Source organism: Peromyscus leucopus, unplaced genomic scaffold (assembly GCF_004664715.2).
Source record: "Peromyscus leucopus breed LL Stock unplaced genomic scaffold, UCI_PerLeu_2.1 scaffold_521, whole genome shotgun sequence".
In the NCBI taxonomy this organism is placed as follows: Eukaryota; Metazoa; Chordata; class Mammalia; order Rodentia; family Cricetidae; genus Peromyscus; species Peromyscus leucopus.
This window is the reverse complement of record NW_023505422.1, coordinates 838-11590: the sequence shown is the minus strand read 5'-3', so window position 1 is coordinate 11590 and position 10753 is coordinate 838. Positions and strand designations below refer to the sequence as shown.

At 41.5% G+C, this 10753-nt stretch overlaps 1 pseudogene; it reads left to right on the top strand.

The window, feature by feature from the left end:
• The first annotated feature begins 453 nt into the window (after window positions 1–453).
• LOC119087249 lies at window positions 454–6399 on the top strand (annotated as a pseudogene).
• Window positions 6400–10753: the final 4354 nt, after the last annotated feature.

Below are 10753 nucleotides of genomic sequence, written 5' to 3'. Positions count from 1 at the left end.
TGGGTGGTAGAGTCTGTTACTTCAGTGTGAACCAGTTGCTTGATTTCTGTTTCCCTGGGTGAACATAAAGTGCTAAGTGAACTTGAATATGTGATGGACCATCTTTTATCACCTGTAGAATTCAAAGCACATCTCTAAAGTCTGAAGAAGAAAATCAGGAGGCTGGAGAGATGTTTTAGCAGCTAAGAACACTGGCTGCCCTACCAGAGGACCTGGGTTTGGTTCCCGGCACCCACACGATGGCTCACAACTGTCTGTAACTGCAATCTTGGAGACCTTCTCTGGTCTCCCAGAGCACCAGGCATGCATATGGTGCCCATACAACCATTCAGGTCCACATTCATACACCTAAAAAATACTTTAAAAAAAAGAAGAAAATCCATTTAATGATGAAAGGTAGACACCTGGTCTGTTTTTATAATGATGGCCTATACATAAAGGTGACTGGCTATTTCTAGAACATCTGTATATTTTGATGAGTCCCTGACACTCTTTCTGTTTCTTATCCAGAAAGATGGAGTGCTTTCATACATTGCCAATTTTCGCCTGCTTGCTGAGCTCTCCAGCCCCTTTGTGAACCAGAGGTAGGTTACAAATATCAGTTTGAAATTGTATGGTTTCGTTTTAACCTGTGGAAACTTTTCCTCCAAGATGCAGAACTCAAGTCTCTGTGATCACACAGAAAACACTTTATCCACACAGCCACTCCCCAGCTCCTGTATGCAAACTGTTAGATGTTCCTTGAATTCTTTTATAGCCTAAAACTTGAGAGTAAGGTGGTAGATTCCCAAGCTGCAGAGTAAGTGTGATGTTTCTCTCTTTCTCTTTTCCAGGTGGTTCTTTGAAGCCCTGAAGTACCCAAGTTTTCCAAAGCCAATGTCATCAATGGAATCCTCATGACAGTGGTCTTTTTCATAGTGCGGATCATTGCAATCCCACCTCTGTATTTCTTTGTGTACTCCGTGTACGGAACAGAGCCCTACATAAGGCTTGGATTTGCAATCCAGTGTACCTGGATCACTACTTGTCTTGTTTTGGATGTGATGAATGTCATGTGGATGATCAAAATTACAAAAGGATGCATCAAGGTCATCTCTCTCATCGGACAGGAGAAAGCCAAGACTAGCCTTCAGAATGGGAAACTCGATTAAAGGCGTGCTTCATCAAACACCTTTGCTTCCATAAGCCATTTTCATGCCTCCTCACACCGCGTCTACTAATAGATGAGTTCCTGGCATGCTCTTATGCTGCTCTATTAGTTATGATTGTTATTCAGGGTTTCAGTGTTTTCTTCTCTCTCTCTTTTTTATATTTAGAAAACAGAAAATAAAATTTAGTTTTCACTCCCAAGAGTTCTTCTTTCCTTCTGCATTTAGAGCATGGATAGGAATTGAAAGGTTTAAATAAAAGTTGTAAGTAGAGTGGTGAAACGTTCCTGAACTCTCAGTGCACGTGGGGATTATTCTCTGCAGAAAAATGACTGGTAATTTGGTGGCCTTGTTATGCCACCCATCTTGCTGAAGGAATGAGAACTGCTTTTGAGTCTGTAAGCCGCTCGGGTTACTGTGCTGTGTTCTCTTCTAATGTCGGTGCCTGCGTAGGGTTTAGTTTCTAAGTTGCTAACGCATCCTTCCCTCCAGGCCATCAGAAATGACACAATTTCATCTGGATATGCATTCATCTGTTATAATGGAGTATTTCACTCACTTTGACAAGATCATGTTTGAAAATATTTCTTGCATTTTAAGATTTCAGATGCCACTTTTTTTGTATGTTTAGTGCTTTATCCAATTATATTTATTTTTTTATTTTATTGTCAGGCCAGGTTTAAGACCCATTGTGTGGACCTTAGGGATGAAGGTCTTTTAAAAGTGCATGCTGATAATGACTACTTAGGCTACCAGGAGGACGCACTAGGAACGTGCTTCAGTACTACTACCTTTCCCTCTGTTTCCTTGTACTTTTTCCATGAAAAATATATTTCTTCTTGCCAAATCTTTCCTGAGTTCCAAGCCTGACACCAGAATACCAGTCTTTCCCAGAATGCATCTGTCATGCTCCTGAAATCAGCCTTGTGTGGGTGAGACTGAAACTACAGACAAGTCAGTGTTTGTGTTTTCTTCCTAGACTTTACTCAGGCTTGCTGATTTCCTCTTTGCTTTCTTATTCTTGAGCAGGAAGGAAGGAAGAAGGTGGTTTAACCCAAGTATTCAGATTATTAAAACTATCATTTTATGTGAAGGAAGTAGTGTGTGTGTGTGTGTGTGTGTGTGTGTGTGTGTGTGTGTGTGTATACATGTGTATACATGTGTACTTTTACTTTGGTTCTTGCAATCCAAACAGAGAATTATATATTTAGTTCTTATTGCCTTTATTTATTTTCTTCTGAAGTACTTGACTTTAATGATTGTTCTTAAGAAAAAAAGAGTCTTAATTCAATTAGTGGTGAATACTTGAATTTAACTGAACCTAAGCCAAAAGATCTAATCCATATAGAGTCTCGGATTGAAGGAGAGTGTTTGACTCTCTTTCATCATTCATCTTATGATGAGGAAAGGAGGCTAGTGGAATGTAATCAAAATATTTAATGTAATGAAGCTTAATTTAATTGTCTAATACAGATAGAGTCTGGCAAGACCTAGTTTGTTTAAAGATGGGAATTGAAATTTCAGTCAATCAAATGATAAAATCAGGTATATTTACTTTTGAAAGATAAGGTAATGTAAAAGACAGGGCTGCTTCTTTAAAGCAGCTAATGTTACATTGATAATGGCTTGCTAAGTTTATTGCTGTCTGCATCATAGGCACTCAAGAGTATTGGTTGTCTAAAGGGTGAAGATGTAGGAGTGCAAGTGGTTTTATATTGCTCTCAGCTCTTACAAGAAAAGTGGTGTTTTGTTTTGTTTTGTTTTGTTTTTTTTGAGGAAAGAAGACATTTATATTATAAAACTATTTTGGAAATTCACTAAAAAAGGAATAAATCTTGAGATAAATATTTTTGACTCTTTGGATATTGCTACAGTTCTGAACACAGATTTTAAACTCACCATCAAAATGATGACAGCATATAGCTAGGAATCTCCATGTAGGCAATAATTGTTTCCTGCTTGAAAGGTCATGGCCATTACTTTTCATTGATTGGTGTAGCCAGTCATCAAATAAGTATATTCAGAATATCAAACGTTAGACTAAGGTTTGTCATCCCCTTAGTCAGCAATCCTTATTAGCAGCAGCATCCAAAACTCTCCACGCTCTTTCATAGAAGAGAAACATCATGGCAATGCTCTGTAAACTGCCACTGTAAGCCAGCCCTTCAATGGTCTGGATTTTGCTGTTCTGTGATTATGTTTATCAACCTAAAATACAAATAAAGACAGAAAATAATATTTACTAAAACAACGAAATTTTCATTTATTGAATGACAAATTTTTGCTAGATATTTTAGATATTAAGTATTTTGGCTACGTGGATTAATTTAAATGAGTCTATTAGGCATTCTGATATTTAACAACTCTTAAAATCTTTATAGAAAATAAAAGCAAATTGGTATAAATTTTTAAGCAATTCTATTTTTCTAGAAAAAAATTAGTGACAATCTGAATGTGTAGCACTCTAGAAAATGTCTCATGACACTTAAAAAAGAGCAAAAATAATTAATAGCATGCAAGATCATGGATCCTGCATTCAGTATTTTACGTGTGAGACTGAAATTTTCAAGCTTGGGTTTATAGAATTTGCACTTTTGTGTCTAAAATCATTTAGAGGATTGTCTGCATTTATTTGAAATTCAAAATGGAGTTATACATGCATGCAAAGAAATTAACTCAAACTACTATGGTATGTTGGCTTTTTAAATTTCAACTACTTTTTGTTGTTTCATGGGCCAGTTATGGAATAATGGTGGGTTGTTACCATCTCTGAGAGTCAGTTTACTGTATTATGGATAAACTGGGTCCATAAGGGTCTGGTTGGAAATTGTCTAGTTTATAGGTATTTGGATGAAACTCTTTCATGAATTTTAATAATTTGTTTAACTCAGTTTTTGTTTAAGTGTCAGATTTTTTAATTGCTTCCTCTGAGACCTTGGGCATTTGGAGACAAGTTTTTCTTGAGGATTCATGGACTGCTGGTGGCATTTCTTAGGCATTTGGAAATGTCGTTTGTCACGGAGGCACAGAGGGAAAAGTACTATCCTAATGCACATGTTTCTTGCCTTTCATTTTTAAGACATGCCAACATGTCCCACAAGACTCTATTAACAGATCTGGATAAGTCTGTTCCTGCATTGCTCCAAGTATGTAAATCAGCATCCTAGAGGCCGGTGTGTTTGCATTGCCTTGCTCTGAGCACTTCAGTGGCTTGTGCAGTTGAAAAGCCCACCTAGTTATGGGCATCAATAATGTTTCATGAAGCTTATGTATTTGTGTGTTTTGGATTTCATCGAAAGCAAACTTTTTTTTTGTCACAAGAATGGCACAGTGCTTTCCGGCAGGTGTGAGCCAACACACCAGTGAGAATCTTCCTGTGTGAAGAGACTCTGAATGCGCACACACACACCTCCTGGCCTTAACTACAGTTGGCTCACACTAAAGCTACTGAAAGCCAACCCTGATGCAAAACTCTCCTGATGTGAGCAGAAATGAGAAAAGCCTCTAGGACCTGGCGTGGGAGGAGACAGCAAGACTGCTTTTGCTTTCAAAGATGGTATTTTCTTCCTCTGTTGAGTTTTCTGTGTGAGCTCACCTGGCTTGCCCTTCCTTCTCTAATGCCCACAGACTTCACTACCCCCTTTCCAGATGCCAGGACCTTTCCGTGTCAACTTCTGAGACATCCCCACTCATCTCTATGCTTCTCAGTCTCTTGTGGCAAGTTTCAAAGTTTACAAATAGGTTCTTTCATGGAAACAAGCGTTGTAGGAAGTTTAATAAAGAAAGATCTGACAAACTACAATTATTAATAGGCTACAGGAAGCCAGCAGCATGTAATAATACCTGTTTACAACATGAAACAAAGGTAATTATAGTTTTATTAAACATCTGTAAGCTCTTTCTTAAACTGGTTTAGCAATAAGAGTTTTATAAAGTGTTTCAGCTAGGGATTTATTGTAGGTGTGTTAATGATCTAAATGTTCTTTATGGACCCCTTGGCAGTATTGAGGTTGTAAAATGGAGCTGTTTTGGTGAGGACAGGGTCTGGCTTGTGGCAAATTGTTTTAGAGTCTTGCTCTTCAAATAGAAAAGCCTTCTGTGGTACTGTTTATTTAAAAACAAACTACTAGCTGATGAGTTAATGTTTCCTGGAGTTCAACACCCTGGTTCTTGAGCCCTGGCACCTTTGTGGCCCAGACTGGAGCTTCTGGTTTCTTGACAGTATGTCATACTTTGTTTTTGATAGCAGTAGGCAGCTTCAAAAGATGGATTTGTTTGCATAAAAAAGTTTACATTTATTTATCCACTCTGAGCAGCAGTTTTGATATCAGGCCCTACACAAAAGACCAAACACAATGAAAATGATTTCTAAATCACAGATTTATAAGCTCTATACCTCTGGCTGGAAACTTGTTAGACACCATCTTAAACCTTTTTCTTTGCATTTTTTATGTAAGTCTGTTATGTGTGTTATAATCATTTGTTCTTTTGGCTAATTGAACCTAAAAATGTAGCTGTAAATAAAATGTGCTCTGTATTTTGTTTCCTGCTTGATGGGTTTCTGTAGGATTATGTCTGCTTTTTACTTAGGGAATTTTTGTGTAAATGATAGTCCTAAAAGTAGGGTAAGCTATGATATTTTTTCAGTTATTGAATTTGTAATAACATTTCAATATAGATCTTATTTGCAAAGGCCACTTTAAAACTGGGGTACATGCATTAATTATAGTGATATGTACAATTTTTCTCTGATGCTATAATATAATATTGTCATAAAGATTTTGGAAGCCTCTCAAAATATGCTTAATAACTTATTTCCATAAAACTGAAGAGTTTTATTTATAAAATAAAAGACCAGATAATTTATAAACCAGTATTACTAAGATGTATCAGTAATTAAAATACAATTGAGTTTCTTTGATTTTGGTTTCTGGTTGTGCTTTGTTTGAAGGGATAGTAAGTATCTTTTCAGAACTTTCAGTAAAATTTTGAAATGTTTGTAATCTTTGTATTGTGCCATTTTACAGTTTAATGCAAGTTCTAAGCAATAACCTGCATGTTCTACCTGGTCAGCATCCGTTGTCATGACAGTTTCCTTTAATATTAAGAATGACACAAATCAACATTGTATAACCCACCCCTCTCCCAATGAACACCTTGGGATTTTCTTGTGTTAAAACACTACTATAACGTGGTGCAACACTTTGTATTTTGTGAAAGAAAAATAAAGCCACAATTATTTAGTGCAAAAGCTTGTCTGGTGTATGCTTAAATAGTAGTGAGCGGATTGATGAGATTGCAACCTTCCAATCGCATAATCACCCCTAGCACCCACATTCTGAAAGTGGGTTTTTACACCTCAAATTCCTTCCCTCCCTCCCGGATGAGATTCCAGCCTCAGAGAAAACCAGAAGTTGTAAACATTTTAGTTGGTGCTTATTAATGGGAGGATTGCAGTTATCCAATCAATAGGCTTTTGTAGAGTAAGTGACACTTGGCAGTTAGACTTTTGATCTCCTTTCTTTGCCTTTCAGACCTCTCCTGTGTTCCAGTGTTTTTTGCCGAGTGTCTTGGCTGAGATTTCCTGCTTCTCAAATTGCAAGCAGTCTGAATCTTGCACCTGAGTCTGGAGCATTAGTAGTAGATCAGGAAGCTGAGCACTATTTGAAAAGACCACCGGAGCGGTTTTGTCTTGGGAGAGTATCATGAGTCATGCTTCTGAACATGCCTAAAATGTTGCATCAAGACTGTCATAGGAGCAGCTGAATTTCAAAATGAAAATAGCAGTTCCAGCTGTCAGTGGTGAGAGGCCACAGGTGCAGCTGCATGGATCAAAACCCCTTGCAGCAAATGGAAAGGGGTCTCCCACCCCTTCAGCTGTCTCCGATGTGAGTCAGTTATTCTAGTGGCCAGTCTTTACCAAAGTCTGTTCACTGTCCCGCCTTCCTCTACATGGTCCCTAAGTATGCCCAGAGTAACCATGGTGTAACAGATTTGTCACTTTCCCCTATGCAGGTAACTGGTAATCTGCCACACATAACAAGGCTCATCATGGAAGGACTGTGCATGCTTGAGTGGCTGGTGGCCATTGCTATGGCACAGTGTTCCCAAGTCCTTGCCCGTGGCAGGTAGCCCTTTCCCTCTCCTTTATTTCTTTTCTTTTCTTTTTTTCTCTCTGTGTAGCCCTGGCTGTCATGGAACTCACTCTGTAGACCAGGCTGGCGTTCAACTCGCTGAGCTCTGCCTGCCTCTGCCTTCCGAGTTCCGGTTCTGGGGGCATGCACCAGTGCCACCTGGGCTGCCACTCCCCTTTTCATCTACCTCCAGTTAAATACCGTGGCCTCAGCTCTTCCCATCTCAGCACAGCCCTGATTGTGCCAGCAGAAATCGCGTAGGCTGTCAAAGGGGGCTCCTAGTGAGTAGTGCAAAGGAACATGGACAGTGGACATTTCTAGTGAGGGTAAAGGTCAAGGTTGAATGGGAATTTGGAAGAAAAAACACAAAAGGAAAAAGGAAATGACTTGAGAGAATAGGAAAACTTGAATGTAATGCATGTATTACTATTTAACAAAAATAAGATGAATAAAGTTCTTATGGTATTACAATATAAGAAATTCTGTAATTTTACTGTTAAAATGCAATAAGTATACCTATGTCCTACCTATGTAGGGCATGATCTTACCTGAGTTTTCAAGATCATTGATTCTAAGAGCGAATGTTTTCAGTATTCAAATACCCAAGAATTAAATTTCCTGGAAAGACCTGTGTTGCAGGCCAGCTTCCCATGGGAGGTTTTAGAAGAGGAAATGGACAGGGTTCACGCTGTGTTTTGGACAGATAGGATATATGGATGGATGCGGACCTTCCGGAAGGACTGTAAGGAAGGACTGTAAGGGAGGTGTAAGGTGCCTGAGCTATGGTAGCCATGACTCACAGTCTGAGTTTTATCATCAGTAGCATGATGTTGAAGCGTCTCCGACACTCCCTCCAACTCTCCCTGCTATTTAGGAAGTGCTTTCATTTGCAACAAGGCCATTAGGAGGGAACAAGTGGAGCTTTGAGGGTGGCTTAGGGAATCCAACTTAAATGGCATCAAAGGGATGTCCTCGGTGTCAGATGCGTGAAGAACAGATGTAGGTTAAGTGCCAGACAAAAGGCTAGAGAATTGTTTGTTAAGCCATCGGCGGTGGTGGTGCACGCCTTTAATCCCAGCACTCAGGAGGCAGAGGCAGGTGGATCTCTGTGAGTTCGAGGCCGGCCTGGTCTACAGAGCGAGATCCAGGAAAGGCGCAAAGCTACACAGAGAAACCCTGTCTCAAAAACAAAAACAAACAAACAAAAAGAATTGTTAGTTAAGTCTGGTGGGAGAGGGAGGGAGGGGGCATTTAAAAAGTGCATTCATGAAATTCATGAATAAGGCTGTGGAACTGACTGGAGACAGGCGCCCCTGAGCTACCTACTGAGCCACAGACTCCGGGGTGGGGGTGGGGGGCTGGGGCTCAGCAGGCTGGCAGCAGCTCTTTAGGGGACCCTGTGCCTCCGAGGGAAAGGGATGAAGCCTGAGTCTGAGGCTTCAGGGATCTTGAGTATTTTCAGATCTCGGCCAGGCATTGACTCCATTTGCACACAGCGCTCTGAAGTCCTTTGCTGCGCTCACTCACGGCTCCCCACGTGGTCAGCCCTGTCCATCAAGTCTTGGCTCTTTAGAGAAGACTGGAGAGTCTTTCTCTGGTCCGACTCGAGTTTTCAGCTAAAGGTCCCATAGACAGGGACAGCAGTGGATCAAGGAGACCCCAGCCTTGCTGTGATTGACTAAGTCCCAAGGTGTCCTGAGCAGACAGAGCCTTTGTGACGCCGGCAGGTTGTCACTTTGTGAGTTGTTCAGAGGTGAGACCACAGAAGGGCTTTACCATGTTTCCTCACGGGACACCACCAGTCTCCCTGAATCCATCGACTTAATCTTATCATCTACCTGTAAATTCTAGTGTGTGTGTGTGTGTGTGTGTGTGTAGGATGGGGTGGACGGTGGGTGAGATGGGGTGGAGGGTGGGTGGGATGGGGGGGTCACTGCCTGCCTGTTCCTGGCTCTCTGGCCTGCAGCCCCTTTCTCCCTTATTGTCTGTGTCCTCCTTCTCAATACCACGTATGAAAGGGTTTGGTTCCCTTTCCCCTCCTAAAAAATAAAACAAATATGTTTATGGAACTGGCAGGTGGTTCAGTGGGTAAAGGCCCTCACCACCAAGCTTGACGACCTGAGTTCTACCTCCAGGACTCACATGGTGGAAGGAGCCATCCTCTGGACTGGCTGTTTTGTGTGTCAACTTGACACAAGCTAGAGTCATCAGAGAGGAAGGCGCCTCAGTTGAGGAAATGCCTCCATGAGATCCAGCTGTAAGGCATTTTCTCAATTAGTGATCAATCAGGGAGGGTCCAGCCCATGGTGGGTGGAGCCATCCTTGGGCTGCTGGTCCTGGGTTCTATAAGAAAGCAGGCTGAGCAAGCCATGGGAAACAAGCCAGTAAGCATCCTCCTGCACGGCCTCTGCATCAGCTCCTGCCTCCAGGATCCTGCCCTGTTTGAGTTCCTGTGCTGACTTCCTTTAGAGGTGAACAGTGATGGAGAAGTGTGAGCCAAATCAACCCTTTCCTCTCCAGCTTGCTATGGTCCTGGTGTGCCATCACAGCAATGGAAGCCCCAAGACATCCTCTTAGATGGCCTCTAACTGCCACAGCTTGCCATGGTACACATGTCCCCTCCCAGTAGATAAATAGAATAATTATATGTATATTATACGCATAAACATATATATGTTCAGATGGAAACATTAGGAACCGCTCATCTGTCTTGACATTCGTGGAGGACTTGCTAGTTGTCAAGTTAGTCACTAGAACGACTAGATTAGTCCATCACCCCTTGGGTGGGAGCACAGGCTGAGGTTCCGTGTGGAATAGCAGATGGGAAGCCTCCTCACCTGGGGGCCTAGATACCGATGTTCCATTCCGCCTCTCCGACAGATAGGTGACCTGTAGACAGGCGATTTCACCTTGCTGGGGTTTCCCTTTTCATCTGGATAGTGGGAATTTGAACCGTTCACTTTCTCTTTCAAAGTCCACAGTCCACTCGCTCTAGTAGGTAGAATCAAGGTGAGGTATTGCTCAAGGCGCAGCAGGCTGTAACTAGGAATCCCATCAGAGAGAGATTTTACAATACTCTTTTTACTTGTGTAAGCTTTTGGAGTTAGCCTAACTTCTAATTTTTTCAAAAACTGTGTGTGTGTGCGCGTGTGAACAAGGAGGACAATTTCACATGCTGGGCACTGCCTTCCACCATGTTGATGACGGAGTGTCTCCCTTGCTGTTGACTGGAAGGTTCGCGGGCGCTTGAGTGTCCAGGGATTCTCCTGTCTGCCTCTACTCTTGGGGTAGGAACACTGGGATTATAACACCTGCTACTACATTTGCCTTCACAAGGGCTCTAGGGATTTGAACTGTGGGCCTCATGCTTGTTCGGCAAGCCTTTACTCACTGAGCCCTAATCCCTCCCACCCTAAATTATGATTTTGATTGAGGCTTTATGACTCTGAGTGAGGCTACTTGTTTATGATT